General features: G+C 47.7%; 1 protein-coding gene and 1 long non-coding RNA gene across 3 annotated transcripts in view; both read right to left on the reverse strand.

Annotated features, from left to right (window-relative positions):
* The window catches only part of SLCO3A1 (solute carrier organic anion transporter family member 3A1), a 303,455-nt gene that overhangs the window by 101,051 nt on the left and 185,426 nt on the right, over nt 1-16,978 (reverse strand). The gene's annotated exons all lie outside the window — the stretch shown is intronic.
* On the reverse strand, nt 503-8,340 carry LOC118354360 (uncharacterized). Its single transcript, XR_004814777.2, has 2 exons — nt 7,407-8,340; nt 503-1,281 (listed from the first exon to the last, which is right to left on the reverse strand). It is a non-coding gene; the product is annotated as an uncharacterized LOC118354360 (long non-coding RNA).

Consider the following 16,978-nt stretch of genomic DNA (forward strand, 5'->3'; position numbering starts at 1 on the left):
CATAGTGCCATCCCATCATCCGGCTTTGTCTGTAGTGCATTCCCTCACTTCTCCCTCAGGGATGGAGAGTATGTGGCCCAGAACCAAGGTGGTGGGTGCTGGCAGAATGAGGTGAGGGGGAGGCATGCAGGGCTAAGGATACCACACAGGAAGGGGAGGGAGGTGGAGATCGGATGTAGCCCAGAGCAGAGGGTCTGAGCAGGATCACAGGGATCACAGGGGACCCAGAGTGCTCGGCTCAGCACTAGGCCTACAAATAGCTGCAAGGAGGTAGAAAGGTTTCTGTGGAGAAGAACCATGCCCTGGGGAAGGTTACCCCAGCAGCTCCCTGGGTGCACGTAGGGAGATTAAAAGAGAGAAGGAGAAAGATGAACACAGAGACTTTCCAAAATCATGAGGCAGATGCAGTAGACCCTACCAGGCTGGGATAACCCCAAGAGGAGGGTCCTTTTAACCACCCCTTCCTCACCCAATCCCCAGAAAGATGCAACATATCAAGCTCTCTCAGAAAGGTTTGTCGAATTGATTCAACAGAGCAGGTGTTTATCACCATTTTCAACCCTTTCTACCATTTTGGGGGAGTCTCCTTGCAAAGCAAACCATGTTCTCAAGTTGCTGATTGAGTTCTTGGTGGCAGGGGTGGAGATATAGGCAGATACCAAAGTCCCTAGGGCCACAAGTCTCCTATGGTCAAAGGTTCGGGCAGGACGTAGCTTCAGAGAACAGGCAATTACTTAAAACGTGGCCAACAGGTTGGAACTCCTAGAAATCCACTGTGGATGCTGAAGAGACGCTCGAGTCAGAAGCTGGTAAGAACATGATGATGAGAGAGCCCTCATCTGATTTTCAAAGACTAATGAGGAAGAGGCTTTCTGCAAGAGGTCACAAATCAGGAAGTGAGCGATGAGGATGCTGGAAGGACTGTCACCCCCTTTCTGAGGGTTTCATTTGCTTGGCCCTCCAATGGTGAGGAGTGTATGGTGAGGAGAAACAAGTGCATGGCCTCCAAGGTGAATGGACAAAGCTACCTACCCTCTCCTGTAGTGACTAGCCAGGGGGCTCAGCCCACCCAGGCCCTGCCCAGCCATCTGGGGCCGGGGGGGTCACATCCTGCCATGCCTGGGACCTCTGGCTCAGGGATGAGGTGGCTCTCCTCCGGAGAAGGGTGTCTGAGAACCACAATGCTTCCCATGCTTGGAGACACTTCAGCCCAGAGAAGCCCACACTTTTTTTCTTTTTTTGCAGAAGTCTTTCTTCAAAAACCTCACATAGAAGACGAATCTAGAACAGAGGAATTGAAAGATGCTCTGATTCAGTGGGGTGAGCCTATCTGTTCCCATCCCCCCACCCTGTGGCTCAGAGGTACCTTGGTGAACCCTTGAGCTCCAGAGACAGTAACTTCAAAATCAAGGCTCTAATCTAGCCCAACTTCTTTATTTAACAAAAAGAAAGGCTAGTACTGCGATTCAGGTCAGGAGTCCTTGCTGGGACTCCAAGGCCCTTCCTAACGTGAAGCTAGAGCAAGCAGCCTGGCACCCTAGCACAATGCAGAGGGCTCCAAGGCCCCTCCACAATCTGCAGAAGGGGGTGTGATCACAGTGGGCTGGGCACCACAGGACACATCAGTGGACTCAAAGGACTGCCTTTGCACGCACACATACACGCCATGTGCCATCCACAGGACTGGTCCTTAGGCTTTTCCTATTTAAGCTCCAGCTCTGTCTCTCCCACTACTTACATACAAGGTGTGAACCAGCAAACCAAAACTCCCAAAGAAACCCTAGAACTGCATCTAAATTCTCATCAGGCTTTTCACACTAGGCCTGTACTTTCAAGGGTTCATGCATTCATCCAGATGTGGACTTTGATGTTAACTGAGGAAAGGGAACTTAATACCCACACAGAACAGCCAACTTTGATGGCACTCCAGCAGGTGCCAGACCTTAGCTAAAAGCCCTACATGAGTTGTCTCATTTGATCCTGCCCTAAGGCAAACACCATTCTTAGGCCCACCTTCCAGATGAGGAAATAGGCTGGAGAAGTCAAGCAACCTGTCCAGAGCTACATGAATATAGTAAACAGAAGAAAGTGAATTTAAACCCACCAGCAGGGCAGCCTGGGGGGGCTCAGCGGTTTAGCGCCGCATTCAGCCTGGGGTGTGATCCTGGACACCTGGGATCGAGTCCCATGTCGGGCTCCTTGCATGGAGCCTGCTTCTCCCTCTGCCTGTGCCTCTGCCTCTTAATAAATAAATAAATAAATAAATAAATAAATAAATAAATAAATAAATAAATAAATAAAATCTCAAAAAAAAAAAAAAAAAAAGACCACCCGCAAATGCAGTACCATTTTCCTCTAAGGAGCCAGATAGGTCTCTATGGTGTGTTCAAGGTTTGCATGCCTCAGATGCTGCTTTAGCTTTACCAGCAACAGCAAACACTGCTATTTACTGAGCATTTACTATATCCTGGACCCCATGTCGTGCACACTGTTGTTTCGTTTCACAAAAATGCCACGGACAGAAATAACAGTTTTCTCCAACGTTGAGATGAGCGTACTAGGCTTAGAGTGGATTGAAACCTGGCCTGGCCAGTTCTTCCCCCTGGATCACCCTCCTCTGAAGATCTGGAGGACGATATCACAAGGACACCTGCTCTCCATATCAACTCCCCTTTGGGATTTGAACTTGGGCCAGGCTTTTCTTCCCCACTTCCATTAGAGGGATGCAGGAGGTCAACTCTCCTGAGGCTGTCCATGTCCTTCCAGAAATTCTTGCCCAATGTTGACGATGTGCCCCCTCCCCCCTACCCAGGGACAGGAGCCTGGCCCCAACACTTGGGCCTCCCACAGGCAAACTAGATGTGACTGGGCCCCACTCTTCCTCCTAGTATCACCTGTGACTGCCTCCCATAAACCTCATCCTGCCTTGAGAAACTTCTAGCCGCCTAATGTAGAGCTTCCTTATTTTCAACTTTCCAGTCATGAGCTCAATAGGACCAGCACGTAACTTTTTATCCATTTTTAAACAGAAATAGGGGAGCTATAAATGTTTTAATGTTTGATTGTGGCAATGACCATACAACTCTGTAAATTGTGCACATAAAATGGGTGAATTTTATGGTATATAAATTATACCACAATAACACTGTTTCACAAAAAAAGGGGGAATAAAGTTTTTAGAAAGAGCTATAAAGGGGTTTGAACACATGGATCCTCTTTAATTACTGCAGGAAGCAGGGGCTATGCAAGAAAGCCTGGTCACATATTTATGGCAACTCAACTGAATGATCTAGTCTTTTTCTCTTTGCGGGGAAAAAAAAGGGTGGGGGGTACTGAGATTCCAATTCAGTCACAGGATTCTTAGCTCTGGCTAAAGTTCTGCAGGCAGGGGAGGAGGGGAAGATGTCAGAAACCCTAAAGCAGAATTTAGCTTATGCTCCATCATGGGGCTCACCCACATGAGGTGAAATTCCAGGAGGGCCTTGGTAGCAGTCTGTCTCTCTAATGCAGGGCCAATGGCTTGAACAGCTGCAAGGTCAGCCTGCTGGAAAGGTTAACTTGCCCTCCACCACAGAGAAGCTCAGAGTAAACACATCCCCAAATCTCATTCATTCCCTCTACAAAATGAGAACACTTGAGTATCAACTTTGTAACTCTGCCCTAAGGGTTAAACAAGATAATCCATAGAAAAAGCAAAAACTCAAAACAATGCCTAACTTGATGACTATTTTTTTTTTAAGATTTTATTTATTTCAGAGACAGAGAGAGAGCAAGGAGAAAGGTAGAGCAAGAGAGGATCCCAAACAGACTCCCCACTAAGCGAGGAGCCTGACACAGGGCTCCATCTCACAACCCTGAGATCATAACCTGAGCTGAAACCAAGAGTCCGACACTTAACCGACTGAGCCACCTAGGTACCCCTTGATGACTTTTTAAAAAAAGATTTGTTACGTAGTTCAAGGGAACAAGTGTAGGCAGAGCCCTTACCTTGCTCCCAGCAGTGAGTTTATATGATTCATTCAATCTTCTCGATAACCCTTTGCAATGGCTTTTACTGTTCCCATTTTATAGACAGAGAAAGAGAGGCTCCCAGAAGTTAAGACACTGGCCCAGGGGTCTAGCAGGTAGCCAACAGATAGCAAAGATGCTGTGATTTGAACCCAGGCCTGACTTTGAAGTACCTGTCACTTCCTATGTCATTACAGGGACACCACCCACATTTCCAGGATTTTGATCGAAATGGGTTTAACTGGTTATCTCAACACAAGAGGGGCCCCGATGAGCATCTGTCACATTAACCACACACCTGTCTTTCCTGAGGTCCACACTCAGTTGTCATGGCCACATCCTCAAAAGGTGCCCGGTGACACAGCACAGCACACCAGGTTCCTAATGGTTAAACTTCCTCTAGCTTGGAGCTCAGTACTTACAAGCAGACGTGAACTAGCCCTAAGGGGCTATTTTTAGCTGCCCATTTTCCTTGTCCTTTTTGGGAGATCTGACAGCACAGGCCAGGCTGATGTTTTCTATCCTGCTGGTTTCTTCTCACCAACTCCTACCTCAGGATTGGCCCACTTATAGGGCCGCACCTCCTGGCTTCTCGAAAGGGAGCTAAGGAGGCAAGCAGGCCCTGATCCAGGTGCCTTCCCAGGGGTGCACTCGGCTGGGAGAGAGGTTGGATGGGAGCCAGTGGCTTCTGAGCACATTGATTTCCAGGGAAAGCCTTCATGAGCATCCGGCAGGGGGACCACAGTGATCCTCTCAATGGGCTCCATCTGAGCCCTGAGCAGGCCACACAAACAGGAGCCCAAGAGCATGGCCTCGGTGTCAGAGACTGCTTCTGGGCTCTGGGTCTCACCAGCCCCAAGTGCCTTCCATAATGGCATGTACTAGGATCTAAGAGCCCACAATTAGAAACTCACATCTTGGGCCAACTGGTCTCCCATTCCCTAAGCCCTACCCTTAGCTAGTTTTGTACTGTACAGCCAACAGAGTTGTGTGCTCTAAAACACAAGTTTGGCCACACCCGCCCCTCCTCAAATTCATTTACACTTTCCTGCACAGTTCTCAGGGCCCTCTGGCCCTTCCCGGAGTCTCCCCCGTCACCAGAGGGCCAGTGTCAGGCACACCACACTCCAGGATGCTGAGTCTGTGTGCCCTTCAGAGCCTGACCTGACCCGGACTGCTCCAGAGCTGTCCCCGTGAAATCCAGATGGAGCTCCAACGTCCCCTCCCCACAAAGCTGCCCCTACCAGCCCCACTGGGTCCTCAGGATCTTTCTCCTCTGAGCATAATAAATGCTCAAACCAAGTTTTCTGTACTGAATTAACTTAAGGCATCTGCCTTCAATTAAAACATGCAAATTCATCTGGAAAGGAAAGGAAGTATTCTTTAGTCAGTAGCATTTGTCAGTAGCATTTCTATGCCAGTGTGCTCATTGGGTGCCCTCCTGATTACAGGATCTGAAGGCAGAGGGAGGCCTGAGGGCCGGTGCAGCAAGAAGGCAAAAGGGTATGGGTAGAACTCTGGGAATACAGTGCCTCCCTGCCTGGGCCCTCATGGAGGAGAGGCAGCCTGTGGTCCCTCCTTCCACACACCCCACCCCTCCCAGCTGAGTGTTTCCATATCTTGTTTTTCATAATGGTGTGATGAGATGTTATTAACCAAGCCACATTAAGACTTGACCAAAAAATAAAAAATAAAAAGAAGAAGCCTCTGCTAAATGACAGCACTTGTCCTCTGACATCTGATTCTTGCTGTTTCTGTTGAAACTGGAATTGGGGGCAGCTCAGTTGGCTAAGTGTCTGCCTTTGGCTTGAGTCATGATTCTAGGGCCCTGGGATCAAGTCCCGCTTTGGGGTCCCTGTTTAGCAGGGAGTCTCCTTCTCCCTCTCCCCCTCCCCCTGCTTGTGCTCTCTCTCTCACTCTTTCTCAAATAAATAAATAAAATCTTTAAAAAAAAAAGTTGGAATCGAACTTGCAGTCTGATGGAAGAGACTAGGATGGGAACCAATCCTTCCAGAACAGTCTGTGCCCTGGTCCAATCCTTCCAGAACAGTCTCCAATGGGAGGTAAGTTTCTAACTCCCCCTGACAGTCTGCCACAGTCAAGCCTAGGTCTCATTTACAGATGGAGAACAAATGTTCTCTTCCACCATCTCTGTCTGGCCACCCCACGGTGGGTCTGACCACATGACATGAAGTTTTGGGGCTGATCCCTGGGTCCCAGGCCAAGTGGCACCAGATGCAAGAGGACTGTACTCCTGTCCCCATCTCGAGAGGACTGGATGGTACAGAAATCCAACCTCAGCCCTGAGGCTGACACAAGTATCATTCAGGATAATTTTCTAGCAAATAAAAAAAGTACTTCCATACAGAAAGGAAGAGGGCTGACACTGGGGTCCTCTGCTTTCCTGGCCCGGGGCTAAACATGGCTATGGGCTAATGTAAGCTAGTGTCATCTCCTTTTTGGTGTGCCCAAGGAGGTGGCCACATCCAGGCACAACAAGAAGCACGTGTGCAGCCCCGAGGCTACACACAGACATTGGCAGCAGCGAGGCAGGCCAGCTCTGGGGACATCAGGACAATGCATACCAACAGCCCCCTCCAAATAATCTTTCAAGAGCAAACTTTTATCAAGTGCTCACTCAGTGCTAAGTGCTTTGACCTTTTTAAGATAATAAGCAAAGGTCACTGCAAAATGGGTTATTTTTATCTGCATTTTCAGGTGAAGAAGCTGAACATCAGAGCTATTGAGCCACTTACTCAGGATCACACAAGGACTAATGGTGGAGACAGGATTTGCACCCAGAAAAGGCTGGTTCCAAAGTCAGCTCATTTCAACTGCTATGCCACCCAAGATGCCAGGGACGGGGCTCCACGTATCCTTCATGCCCAGCACAGGGCGTGCCTCCCAGTAAGTGGCTAGGGAGTATTTATGAATAAATGATCAGGGGGAGTCTGGGTTTGTGAACCCCCAGTATGCATTATTTGGGGGGATCATCAAAGGGTTAGGTTTAGTACCTCCTAACCAGAATTCCCAAGACACTGATAACCGGGGGGCCCCCTGAATACACTCAGCCACCTGTTCCTCCTTCCTCTGAGGAAATGCTCTTCTAGTGTCCAGACGGAGCCAGGAAGCACTGCCAACCCCAGCATCCCGGCTCATGCCCCTCTTAGGTTTTCTCTGCCCTTTCCCCTCCTTTGCTCATTTTAGAGGCAGGAAGGCCATTTGGCTCCTGAAAGAGCACGGCCAGAAAAGGTGAGCCTGCAGCCTCATCTGAGTGATCACATGAGAAAGGTCCTCCAGTCAGGGGTCCCCTCCCTCTTCCTACAGTCAGCTGAGGAAAGCAAATGAAAACCCCTGAATCGCTTCACAAGCAAAGAGTGAAGAGAAGAGAAACTTACCTTCCAGAAGGTTTTTAAGACACAGGCGTGTGAGGTTACACCTTCATCGTCAGGCAGAAGCCTCTCGGCCATGAGGGGCCATGGGACAGATCCCCCCAAACTGGGTTCTGGGGATCCTTGAGCCCACACAGGCTGTGCTCCTCAGAAAGGCCAGGGGAGGCCAAGCGCCCCAGGGTTCCTGGGCCAAGCCTGTGTCTCCAGCGGCTGCAGGGCAGAGAGGTGACCTTGGGGGCACCTGATCTTGTGCTCCCCTCTCACAGGAGAGGAGAAGCACAGCAGCCACCCCCACCCAAGCCAGCTTAAGACATAGACCTCTCTTCCCAGTGGAGGCCAGCCACTCAAGGGCAAGCGGCCCACACTGCCCACATTCCTGGGTGCTACAGCTTCACTGGGACTGCAGGGGGAGAGCCTGTACTCTGGTCCCAATGCAGCCACTGTCACCCCCTTACTTGTGCCTCACTCGGCTTTCCCAAATGGCTTTCCAAAATGGAAACACCCCTCCCTGTTCCCCTGGACAGATGCTACAGACAAACTGGATGATTCAAAATACATAAAACCCTCTGCTGCCCTTGGATTTCTGGAGAAAAATCAGCATCTGAGATTGCTGTGATGATCAGGAGATAAAACTTGAAATTCTACTTCAATTATTTTTCAGTGACTTTTTCACCTAAGATGCCAACAGGTGAAAGGAAAGGAAAATTATTATAACTCTAGAAGGGCCCCCAAAGGAAAATTTTCCTTTCCAGGGGCTCAGCTCCCAGTTGAGAAGCAGGATGACCTGGGGTAGTGCCGCTTCCTGATAGGTAACCCCAGGATTTGAGTGCATGCCACAACTTTGGGCCTAAGAAATTACACAGCTCATCACTGTAGCAAACCTCTGGAGCAAGTGAATGAACAAACCCCCAGGGTTTTTTGGGGTTTTTTTTGTTTTTTCCAGGACCCTCAGAGGGGCAGCTCTTGGGGAACCAGGAATCTGATTTAAACAGAAGTGGAGGGGATCCCTGGGTGGCACAGCGGTTTAGCGCCTGCCTTTGGCCCAGGGCGCGATTCTGGAGACCCGGGATTGAATCCCACGTCGGGCTCCTGGTGCATGGAGCCTGCTTCTCCCTCTGCCTGTGTCTCTGCCTCTCTCTCTCTCTCTCTGTGTGACTATCATAAATAATAAGTAAAAAAAAATTAAAAAAAATAAACATGAGTGGAGGAGGGAGGACTTCCTCTTCGATACCAGGAAGGGAGCTCAGCTGAGCTCTCCCACTCATCCAGGTCCCAAGGTTCATTTCTGTCCACTCTCAGGCCAGTACCTGTGGCCCTGAAATTCTGATGGGGCCGAGCCGTGGACGTGAGCCTGTCAATCTCCAAATACTCCCAGACCCAAGGAAGGAGAGCCCCCGGAACAAGACTCACTTGGGGTACACCTGCCATGTACCAGACCTAGTGCCACCGGAGCTAAGAGGGAAGCATCCATTAATTCACAAACAATAAGTGCAATTAACCTGTGTTAGGTGCCTCCTTGGGTTCAGGGGACACCAGGCTACAGGAGCAGTGCTGCAGACACTTCCACCCAATGCTCTAATGAGCACATGCTGGAGGCTTCTCTCAGTCCAGACTGCGCCCTGTTAGAGCTCCGAGCTCCCAATGCTGTCCTGATGCCCTAACAGGGCCTGCCATGCTCTTGGTGCAGAGGCCACTGCATCTATATACCAGTCCCCTCCACCCATCAAGGTATTTGTTTTCTAGATCCAGGGAAGCCGCCACAAGGCTTCTCGTGGAACGTTGAACACTAGGCTCTTCATGTACCAGCTGGTCAGGGGCACAGAACCCACAGTGGGCACATCGCCACCCACTGCTCACAGGCTGCCTAAGGAGGGAAGTGACAAGCTCTCCCCTCAGGCCAGGCATGTGTCCTGCCAAGACCTGGAACGACATGCTGAACATAGACAAGGTGGTGGGACGTCTCCAAGGAAGTACACATGCTGCCGAGAGGTTGACGCGTGTCAAGGTGGAGGAAAGGCTTTGGGAGTCAGTGAATCTGGCCCCCTGCCTCAGGGCAGAGGGAAGAACCAGCCCAGCTGTGTGGCACACATCTGCTTCCTGGGAACAGACAGATAACACAGTCCTTTTTAGAAACCTGTTCCAGGGCCTTTGGCTTCAGCCTTTCTTTTCCAATGAGACTCCTCCCCTAAAGAGGGATTCGGTCTATTTGATCTGGAGGCTGGGGCAGAAAGGGCTCACCACCCCCTTCTTACCCACCCTAAGACCCTTTACAACTTTCCGAACTGTTCATAAACTGTGAGCGAACACTGATACAGTGCATTGAACAGTATCCCCCAAATAGGTTTGTTCAAACCCTAACCCCAGTACTGGCAAGGCAAATGTGACCTTAATTCCATCTGCAGGGTAATTTCTCGAGAAGTTAAGGATCTCAGGATGAGATGGTCCTAGATTACTTGAGTGGGCCCCAAATCCAATGACTGATATCTTTATAAGAGATAAGGAGAGGGAGACCAGACCCAGAGGGAAATCCATGCAAAGACAGGGGGAGAGAATAGCGTGATGCATCTACAAGCCAAATAACCTCTGGAGGTCTGCCATTGACCTCCAGAAGCCAGAAGAGGGGTATGAACAGATTCTCCCTCTGAGCCTCCAGAAGGAATTGACCTAACTGACACCTAGATCTCAGACTTCTAGTCTCTGGAGCTGTGAGAGAATAAATTTCTGTTGTTTGAAGCCACCATATCTGTGGTACTTTGTGGGGGCAGCCCCAGGGCATGAAAACAACTGAAGATCTCAGCAGGCAAGTGTTTCCAATGGGGACTGTGGTGACGTGGGCTTCCAAAGAGCATGATCCCTAAGTGGATGGAACAATGGGCCAATTTGCTTGCTCTCTTCTTCACTGTCAGATGAGGCCACCCCGTGGGGTTCAGCCACACTCTGAAGGGCATCAGCATCCAGCTTCCAAGGTCATCTGAAGGCCGGCCTTCTTAGAGGGAATGGATTAATGATGTGGGTTGAAGCAACGATCTCAGTACCCTGGCTGATTTTAACTCATAGAGTAAAAAGGGGAAAAAATTCAAGAAATGACTCCTGCATGTAACTCTATGGGCAGGTTAGACCTCACAGAGCTCTTAACTCTATATAGTAGAGAGGACACTGGCCTTAGACCCTTGGGACTCGATACCCATTTCCCAGTGTGTGGAATAATATCCCCACCTCCCCATGCACCTGCTCAGACAGGAATCCAGCACAATCAAATCTCAAGGACATAACAGTGGTGATGAGGCTCAAGTCCAGGTCCAGCCTGACCCCCTCCTAGCTGTGTGCCTATGGACAAGTCCCATACCTTCTCTGGGTCTTAGTCTTCTCATCTACAAATCTGAGGATAAGATGACACATCTTCTAGAGTTACAATAAAAATGGGAGATTACAAATGCTATGAGCCTTGAACCCTGTCTGGCACAGAGTAGGCCTTCGTTTAATGTTACACATGGTCACTAATCATTATTGGAGCTGGGTTTAAGTTCAAGTTCTGTTATTCTTTTGCTGTCACCTAGAGCAATGAGCCTCCACCTCTCCCTTCTGCAACCTAGCATCCTCATTTGTCTACTGAGGGATGGGAAGGGACAACTCTGAGTATCCAGGCTGCCTCTGGCCATTAGTGCTTCCTACGATGGCCTAGGACGTCCTACGGGAGACCTGTGCCAAGAAGCAGCAAATGTTTTCATCAATGTCTGAATGCTACACATCTGCCTTCTTCACCACTCTTTGAAGACCAAAGAGACCATAAGACTGAAGAACAACATCTGGTCTAGGCTGGGCTGGGCTCTCCGTGTCTCTGGGACTGAGGGTCCTCAGGGGTTGACCGGACTTACATGGATGTATGCGAGAGTGTTTTGCCTCCAGGAACTCAAGCACACTGGTCCCTGAGCCCACCTCAATGTTCTGATTGAAAATCCACTGCACTTTTTCTTCTCCAAGCACTGCATGGATGTCTGGCACCTGCCAGCATTCTTAGCCCCAAATATTATTTTCAGGAAGAAGCAAGCAGTTCAAAGGCAGAAAGAGCACAACTATAATAACCTTCTCTCAGAGCTGGCTTTTCCTGGGATGCCTGTGCTCAGTGAGATGACACATTGCCCAGGTGATAGTGGGGAAAGGAGCATGGGCTCCACTCTGCCCTCTGCAGCCCTGCCTCAGCTCCAGGCTTCCTACCTGCACCTGAGGACAGGCAGCCAAGCACGGGGGAGCTGCAGGTACAGAGGAGCAGCTGGCTGGCCACTCTGACAAACCAGAAGGGCAACTGCTGCCTACCAGAAACGGCATGGCATTTGTCTATTCACAACAAAAGAATGCACGGTGTGCCAACAATGAAGGAAATTAGAAGCCACATACTCGAGACACAAAAAGGGGAAGGAGCAGAGCTTTTTCTCCCCCCAGCAATTCTGGGTGCTGGTAGTGACCCTGGGGATAGTGAAGTCCAGGTGCCCTTAGAAACCCAGTCATGCTGCTGCCAGCGAGGTGTCCTTCAGTAGATGAGGGCTGCCTTCCCTCCCCAGGTCACCCAATGTGTGTGGGGGGTTTGGATGGACCCATCCCCATCACTGGTAACAGCATGAGGACAGACCCACTCTAAATATAAGGGCAGCAGCTGCAGTGTGAAAGGAAACTTGTGAGTCAGACACTGGAGAGAATGAGCCCCTCAGAAATAAACAGTCTCCCCGCCACTACACAGGAGCCAAAAGGGAGGGGAGTATCTAGTTTAAATGAGAATTCAGGGGCACCTGGATGGCTCATTCGGTTGAGTGTCCAACTCTTGGTTTCAGCTCAGGTCATGATCTCAGGATCCTGAGATGGAGCTCATTAAGGCTCTATGCTCAGCAGGGGGTCTGCTTGAAATTCTCTCCCTCTCCTTCTCTAAAATAAATAAATAAATCTTAAAAAAAAATAAATAGGAACTCAGATCAACCGAGAATGCTAATGACATGATGGAAGGCATGACCTGTTTTTAATGATGGACACAAGAGGGTGACAGGAACCTCTAAGCAATGGGTTTGGCACTATTACAGCCCATAAGGGGCTGAGTTCTGGAAAGTGAAAAACTCCTGAAAGGTATTTCTAAACAGGATGAAGCAGCAGCAAAGGATGGGGCCTCCAATTTATAGCAGATGGTTCAGCAAGAAATCAAACTCACTGAACAATGATTTTGTATGTTTTTTTTTATATCAAGGAAAATGTTCTTCAGCCCTAAAAGAATGAACAAAAGTGGTTATGAGGGAACCAGAACACAGACATAAAGAAAAAAAAAAAAAGAAAGCTTCTAAACATGTTTTCCAATGACTTCAAGGCCCCTTGCTCACCCCAGGTATTGGATGCAGACCAAAGTTCAGAAGCATTCAGAAACTGCACAGAGGAAATATGTCGAAACAAAGAAAATACCACAAAACCAGCACTAGGCAAGTGTCTAGTCTGTAGAGACCAAGAAGCAGATTCTGGAAATGACATCAGTAAAATTACAGAGTGAATTTAACCAATGGTTCATGGACCTTTAAGGAAAAAAAAAAAAAAGCAATAAATATCAGCAGAAATGGATTTCCTGAAAACAAACTGAACCCAACTAATCTCATTTCCTGCTTTCATAAGGTCACCAGATTAAATCAATTAGGGGAAAGCCGACAGACTGTGAATCTCATCTGACAATGTCTTTCCTTATGGCCCTGATTCAAGATGGCGGAATGGTGGTCAAAGAAGGGCCCCATGCAGACTCCCACAGACTGACGGTACCACAGGGTGGAGGCGCTACGTATGGCCTAGACCTTGCCTTGTCTGCCATAGGTAAGACTTCTCCTTCATATGGGGGGAGGCTATGAAGCAACATACAGGAATCAAGACTGTAGGAAATTGTGACAGGCTGCAATAATGAAGCAGACTACACGAGAATTAACAGGAAAAGAAAGTTCTGCATTAGAGAGAAAACAGGTATGGAACAAGGAGCTTTGACTTATGAGGAGTTTCAATGAAAAAAGAAATCAGATCCCTTTTGCTTGACTCTAAAACTTCAGTATGGTGAAAAAGCAATTTAAAATTTTTTATTAAAGAAGTATAGGGTGGCAGTGAAAGGAGTTAAGGGGGTCAAAAGGTACAAACTTCCAAAGTAAGTAAGTCCTGGGGCACCTGGGTGGCTCAAGGGGTTAAGCCTCTGACTCTTGGTTTCACCTTAGGTCATGATCTCAGGGTCGTGGGATTGAGCTCTGCATCAGACTCTATGCTCAGCAGGGAGTTTGCTTGAGATATTTTCTCTCTCTATCCCTCTGCCCCTCCTCACCTGTTCTCTCTCTTTCTCTCTCAAGTAAATAAATAAATCTTGGGGATATAACATACACCAGTGACTATAATCATACCACACTGTGTATTTGCAAACTGCTAGGAGAGTAGATCTTAAAAGTTCTCATCACAAGAAAAAAAAATTCCAACACTGTGTGATGATAGACATTAACTAGACTTATTGGGACGATCGTTTTGCAATCCACAGATATCTAATCAGAAATTAATATAATGTTATTATGTCAATTACATCTCAATAAAGAAAAGTATCAGGATTGGAAAAGCAGTACCTCTAGTAACTCATTTAGTTTTCAGAATAACCTCATGAGACAGGCACACAAAGCATCCCTATTTTAATACCAGATGAGTCTGGAACATTGTATAGTTTGTAGTGACAGAATGTAAGGAAGTGCCAAAACAAACAAACAAAAAAACGAAAATGAAAACCCTATATTGATGGGTATATGACAAAAGGACACAGAAAACACTGGAAAAGCACCCGATGGCCAAAGTTGGAACAAATGGCACAAAATAAAGTAGTATCGCATCCTAGCCCAAAGTGTGAAATATTCACGAGTCTATGCTGACATAAATCAGTAACTGAATAAGCAAACAAATGGGGGAAGAATGGGTAAATGCAAAAGAATTCTAAGTAATATATGTAGATGTAACGCCTCACTCCTTACTGAGGACTGCACATGGTGACTTCTTTTCTAAGACAACAGTATGGAAAAAAGGAAGAAAGAGTAACTTCACAGTGGAGATGCCCGACAAACACCCCCCCTCAGGAGGCGACTTAAGTCAGCACCCATAGTGATAAGTCATGTTGATGGCATGTGCTCGTGAGGCGATGGGGTCTGAAAATGGCCCTGTGGCCCTGCACTGCTCCTCCCCAAAGCCCATATCATATCCCCCAGTCTATCATGAGAAAAAATGGCAGAGACATCATACCCAAAAAGCCTACAAAATACCTCACCAGCAATCCTCAAATTGTAAGGATTATTAAAAACAGGGAAAGTGTGAGAAACTGTCAGGGCCAAGAGGAGCCTAAGGAGACCTGGAGTCTCAATAACATGGTATTCTGAACAGGATTCTGGGACAGAAAAAGGACATTAACTAAAAACTAATGTCCTCTGAAAAAGGTGTGGACTTGAGTTAATAAGAACGCATCATTGCTGGCTCATTAGTTGTGACAAATGTACTATACTAATACAAGACATAATGATAGGGGAAAGTGGGTACAGGGCATCTGGGAATTTTCTGTACTGTCTTCAAAGCTTCGCTGTAAAATAACAAGTGTACTGAAAAGGAGGAAAATGAAATGCTAGGAGGCCATATGTGGAATCACAGCCCTGCTTTGCTTCCCTGAAACCACAGTCCTGCTTATGAGACTTGACTGAGGTCTACTTCACCCATCAGAGCGTATCTTCAAGAGTGTAAGGACTGAGTCTGCTGTGTTCACCATCACATCCCACCTGAGCACCTAACACGGTGCCTGGCACATAGCAGGTGCTTAATGGATGCTTGGGGACAGACAAAATGACAAGCCTTGGTGCCTAAAATACAGATCTTAATGTACCCAAAGGGTTGCTGAACCCAGTTTATTTTGCATAATTCTAGAGCAGCACTGTCCAATAATAAAAATAAAGTATAATGTGAGCCACATATGCAATTTAAATTCTTCGAGTGGTCATATTATTAAAGTGAATGGGTGAAACTGACTTGAATATTTTCTATTATAATTCAAGGTATCCAAATTATTTCAACACGTAAAAGATGAAACTATAAAATGAATTAACATACATATAAGATATTCTTTATACGTGCACACATTAGTGAGATTTTTTTTTTTCATAGTCAGTGTTTTGCAATCCAGACCATATTTGTCACCAACAGCGTATCTCCATTGGGACTTGCCACATTTCAAGTACTCAGTAACCACAATGGGAGCAGCTATGACACTGGAAAGCATGGCTCTAGAGTGCTTGAAAACCAGAACCTGGGAATTATGGGGGGGCCAGACTCCACAGAACGGAGTGCATGTAGCTCTGAACCCTATCTGTAGTTGGAATAGGGAGCCTTGGAAAAGAGCAAGCTCCCGGGATGCCTGGGTGGCTCAGTGGTTTAGCATCTGCCTTTGGCTCAGGTCGTGATTCTGGGATCCTGGGATGGAGTCCCGCATCAGGCTCCCCACAGCAAACCTACTTCTCCTTCTATGTCTCTGCCTCTCTGTGTGTCTCTCGTGAATGGAAAAAAAAAAAAAAAAAAAAGAGCGAGCTCCCTAAGTCAAGAGGAATCCCAACAGAGGCTGGTGCGGCCCTGCTGGAGATGCCTGAGAAAGGGCTCTTTGATTGGCTTGGGTTTAGATGGGATGAACCCCTGAGGTGCCAACCAATTCTTACACAGCTCATCAGAGTCTAGGCCTGAAGCCTTAGAAGCCTGCTGCCATGATAATTAGCATCTGCATGGTGCCTTTCAGGATGGGAAATCCCATAGCACACAGGATCTCACCTGATTCTCAATTCTTTTCCAGTTCTGCAAGGTAGGTTATTACATTTTTTATTTTTTCTTTACTTATGAAAAATTATTTATTATCTATTTATTTACAGATAAGACATACAGTCTCAGAGAGGATCAGAGGCTGATCGATCACAAAGAGGCTGATCTTCACCTATACTTTGAAGAGTATAGGTGCCCTGTCCCTGGAAGATTCTCTCAAAGGCCCCAGACTGCACACACCAGTTCTGAGCTTACTCAGCAGCCTGGGGCAAGGAAGGCTTGAAGGCATGCTGGTGGCCCCCTGCAGGAGCAGTATGGCTCCCACAACACAGGGAGAGGAGAGCAGAGTCTGGCTTTACTCACAGAGGCTGTGTCATTTGGTCCTTAAAGTCACACCCTCGTGAGGTCATCACCAACTGCTCCCCAGAACATCTGCCCAAAATAGCACTGACATCTGGATGTTACAAAAAAGACTCATCACTGTGGAATTGCAAAGAGCATCTGACCCTCATCATACCGTGCTTTTGTGTCTGTGTGGCTGGGACTAGCCAGGGAGGGAGAAAACCGGCAGTGGAAAATGTGTGTGTCTTCTTGGAACAACCTGCTGCTTCCATGGCTCTTGCCCTGGCCTTGCAGATCTCCCAAAGACAAGTACACAGAAATGCCACATGGCTATTCATAGTTCAAGATGGGTTCAGAAAAGAAGATCTCTTTACTCCCAAAGCCTCTCTTTGCTTCTCACTCCAAGCTGATCC

Source organism: Canis lupus, chromosome 3, assembly GCF_003254725.2.
Source record: "Canis lupus dingo isolate Sandy chromosome 3, ASM325472v2, whole genome shotgun sequence".
Taxonomy (NCBI): Eukaryota; Metazoa; Chordata; class Mammalia; order Carnivora; family Canidae; genus Canis; species Canis lupus.